This window comes from Pinus tabuliformis, chromosome 3_2 (genome assembly GCF_031772625.1).
Source record: "Pinus tabuliformis cultivar Carrire ecotype Pingquan chromosome 3_2, CPIR1, whole genome shotgun sequence".
NCBI lineage: Eukaryota > Viridiplantae > Streptophyta > Pinopsida > Pinales > Pinaceae > Pinus > Pinus tabuliformis.
Genome location: NC_142302.1, coordinates 953,769,307 through 953,774,191, shown reverse-complemented (window position 1 = coordinate 953,774,191; position 4,885 = coordinate 953,769,307).

Below are 4,885 nucleotides of genomic sequence, written 5' to 3'. Positions count from 1 at the left end.
AATATATGTACAAAAAATAAAATGCACTTGTAAATTATATAAAGCAAAGAGCAAAACAATATATTCCTTAATAATTGTTTTCACTACTTACATTAAAAAACAAATAATAATTTTCTTTTTCGGTCAAGTTGTCTGAGTTTGACTTCAGGCTAGCTTGAGAAACTGTGGCCTAGGGGCATCTATGCCGTCAAAATCACCTAGCGATCGTACCCTTCCTGGGCCACACCACCCTTAATGTGACTAGATTTTTGCGTATGGAGTTTCGAACCAGTGATCTTCACATCTGGGAATGACTTAACAATACGCCTCATCATTGTTTATTATACACCCCATAAACTAATAATTAAATAGTTAATAAATTTTATAAAAAATTAAATAATAATTAAATAAATAATAAATTTGATCAAAAAATTATTTTATTAGAAAAAAATTAAAATAACTTTTCATTTATTTTAAAGTTAATTTCATTTTTATATATCAAAATTATAATATAATTTATATTATTATTATTCCCACATTCCATTGAACCATTCAATTATAATTAATAAATAAAAACAATATTTTTTAACTTTAATCTACAATAATAATCTCATACCACTAAACATACCATTTGGGGTTTATGTGACAAAAGTAATCTCCACTCATATTAACAAGTTAATAATAAGTAATGATGTTTGCTTTGAAAGAAGGTAATGCGTATCAAAACTATAATTGAATAAGAGACGTTATGAATAGATATCTCCCCTTCGGTGGGGCCCTGGTGGAGTACACATTTCTCATATAATATATATTTATAATGGAGAAAATGACGTGGAACAATTGCTTAAGGATTTTTAAGAAAGAGGTTTAAAGGTCATTTTTAATATGCAGACCAAAATATCAAATTGCTAATTATGAAATATGAGAAAATTGAGTCGATTAAAAGAAGGTAGTGCTATAATTTCCATTTACATTTGATTGGACATATAATTAATATATTTTTATCATTGTTAAAAAAATGAATTGTCGGTGACTAAATGGAATCAAATAATTATATACAAATATTTCACTAAATAGGAAATATTCAATTATTTAATAGATTTATTTTTTATTTTTATAATATCATTTTGTCATTTAATTATTTTTTATTTGAGGTCCAGTGTTTTTTTGGTATCTAATTATTTAATAGATTTATTTTTTATTTTTATAATATCATTTTGTCATTTAATTATTTTTTATTTGAGGTCTAGTTTTTTTTATGGTATGTAATGAATGTAGAATATTTTGAGTAACCTTAATATACAGTCATTTAATTATTTTATATTTTATATTTTTTTTTATTTGAGATTTATGGTATGTAATGAATGTTCAATATTTTGAGTAACTTTAATATACATAACAAAATAATATTAGTCATTGTTTAAAAACAAGAATATAAATAATTTTTTTTAGCCTAGAAACATGAATTAACTGGTATATGTATTTTTGAATACATAATAAATGCCTAAATCACTAGAAGATATTAAGCATCAATTGTTTCTTGAATTGTATTCTAGTTCTTTTCTTAATTGCTGAGAGAAGTCATCATTCACATCATTATCATCCTAATCGTCTTTCCATTGCTGCAAAGCATTGTTCTCTTCTTCCTTATCAACCCACTTTTCATTTTCAAATTCCTCGAATTCATCCTCGTCTTCCTCAAGATCGATTTTGGGCTCTTTAAGGAGCTCATTGGGTGCATTTTTTGGAGTAACAATTGTCATTTTCACTAGCTTCAACTCTAGACAAAAATGTTTTCTTTCACAACTGTGAATTTTTCTCTTTTAATTGAATTTAATGTGTGATTTTTTTTTTTTTGGTTTAAAATGTTTTTTTGAATATTTAAATGGATTAAACTTTCTAAAAAATCTTCTAAAGATATATAGACTACACAACTCAAACTTGTGATTCCAATGAATCTCTACAAAATTTAAGACAAAAAAGAGAAAAAAATATACTAAAAAAACTAAAACATAAAAAATTAAACTATACACCATTAGAATTATATATATATATATATATATATATATATATATATATATATATATATATATAGATATATATTAAAAATTTTATAGGAATATTATTAATTTATTTAAAAAAAAATCAAAACAACTAATAAAAAATTTCAATAAAAATATTTTACAAGGTTTCTATTTAGTACATTCTCTCATTTTCACTTCCATTTTTTAATTTTCAATTTTCACACACAGAAACATATAATGAATGAGAAAATAAAAATTCTCATGTAATTCTAAATAAAAATTATATAATAATAAGTGTTGTTGAGTAACATAGTATGTATGTATAAGTTAGATGAATAAGCAATCAAATATGTAACAATTTAAGTAAGTAACTTAATTCCTCAATTATTTCCCTTAGCCTTATTGAAAAATGCAGTTGTTGCTTTAGTATAAGCAAAAAGATAACCTATCTGTACTACTAATACTCGCAAAGTTTCAGTCTTTCTAGGTTAAAAAGAAACTGAAAAGAAAATTAATAAATGGAGGTAATTAGATAAGTAAAAATTAATAAGTAAAGGAAATGAGATAAGTAACGAGGTTGTTTCAGCCTTTTTGGGTTAAAAAGATATCAAGAAGAAAATTAATAAGTAGAGGTAATTAGATAAGTAAAAATTAATAAATAAATGAAATCACATAAGTAACCAGGTTGTTATGTATGTAATTGTTTAAGAATTATATTTTCAATTTATGTGATGACCAAGAAAAGGGTAGAGAATGCTTGGTTATGCAAGATGTCAGGCCAGGGTAACTCCTCCTTGAACGAGAGAAAACACTGATTGATCTTTATTCATTTAGCTAGCACTTTATTTATATAAATACAAAACAGATCAGTTCATCTTCTAGATGACTGTCCAGCTTCACCTCATCCGTTTCAGATTAGGTGTCAACATTCCCCCCCTTAATCTGAAGGGATGTTGGTGAGTCCAAGCATCATTCTGAATCTTTCAAGCTTTTCTCTTCCAAGCGCTTTGGTGAAGATGTCTGCAATTTGCTCGTTTGTGGAACAATGACGAAGATGGATTGTTTTGGCTTCAACATGATGTCGGATCAGATGATATTTAGTATTGATGTGCTTAGTACGATCATGGAACTTTGGGTTCTTGGCCAACTTTATTGCAGATGTGTTATCAATCATGAGTGGAGTTGATTGTATTTGTTTTACCTGCAAATCTTCAAGAATTTTCCTAAGCCACACAATTTCTTTCGTTGCTTCAGCTGTTGCCACATATTCTGCTTCTGTTGTGGAATCTGCTGGTACTGATTGTTTGCGTGATCTCCAGGAGACAGCTCTTGATCCAAGACTCATAGTATATCCTGAAGTAGATACCCCTGTTTCTTTGTCTCCATCGAAGTCTGAATCAGAGTATCCAATCAAGTTGAAGTCGTCCACCTGTGTATACTTGATTCCAAGGTCTTGAGTTCCCTTCAAGTACCTTAGAACTCTTTTTGCAGCAGACCAATGTCCCTCACAAGGCTTTTGCATAAACCTGGAGAGGATTCCAACAGCAAATGAAATGTCTGGTCTGGTAGTAGTGAGGTAGATGAGACTTCCTACAAGCTGTCTATACTTTGTTGCATCCTCAAATTCTTTTCCTTCAATAGATGTGAGCTTCAAGTTTTGTTCCATTGGAGTAGAAAGGGGATTGCACTCTGTCATGCCAAATCTGTTTAACAAATCTCCAATGTATTTCTTTTGAGAAAGAAATATGGACTTTGGATGTTGGGTTACTTCAATGCCAAGATAGTAATGAACATAGCCCAAATCAGTCATTTCAAAAAATTTTCCTAATTCTTTCTTTATGGATGCAATATAGCTTTCATTGTTCCCTGTCATTAAAAGATCATCTACATATACCACAAGATATACAACTGTTTTGCCAACTTTCTTGACAAATAAAGTTGCATCATCAAGATCAAAATGTTTGAAGTTGAGTTTCAGAAGATGCTCAGTTAGTTTTTCATACCAGGCTCGTGGTGCTTGTTTGAGGCCATACAAGGACTTCACAAGTTTGCATACTTTGTGTTCATGTCCTTTCACAGCAAATCCTTCAGGCTGGGACATAAAAACATTCTCTTTTAGATCTCCATTCAAGAATGCAGTTTTTACATCCATTTGATGGACTTTCCAACCATTCTGAGCAGCTAGTGCAAAGAGTGTCCGGATGGTGGCCCATTTTGCTGTGGGAGCAAAAGTTTCCTCATAATCGACCCCTTCCTTCTGTGCAAAACCTTTTGCCACAAGCCTAGCTTTGTGCTTGTCAAGTGAGCCATCAGCTTTGTACTTGTTCTTGTAGACCCACTTGCAACCAATTGGTTTGGTTCCAAATGGAGGATCAACTAGCTTCCAAGTGCCATTCTTTATGAGGGCATCATACCCCTTCTGCATCGCTTCTTTCCATTCATCATGAGAAGCAGCTTCTTTGAAGGAAGTTGGTTCAAAATCTGTAGACAAGTTCAATTCACAATCATAAGTAACATCCATATCAACAGGTGAATTAGAATTATCTACATCACCTCCATCTTGTCGGTTTGAATTTCTGGTTCCTATTTTTCCAATTTCATCAGGATGAACACTTTCAAGTGTCTTTGTCAGCCACTTTGGGGGACCTTTCTGAGATGGTCCAGGCTGTTCTGTTGATTGAGTTGGGTCTGAATCAAGATTGAGTCTCCCAATTCTATCAATTACATCACTTAAAGCATCATCCGTTGTTGGAGTGTCATGCAGGGGAGATTGTTCTTCAGAAGGAGATTCCACATGTTGATCTAGTATAGGAATCCCCCCTTCAAGATGTGGAATCTGATTATCAAACTCTTGAAATGATTTTGGTTTTGTGAATCTATCC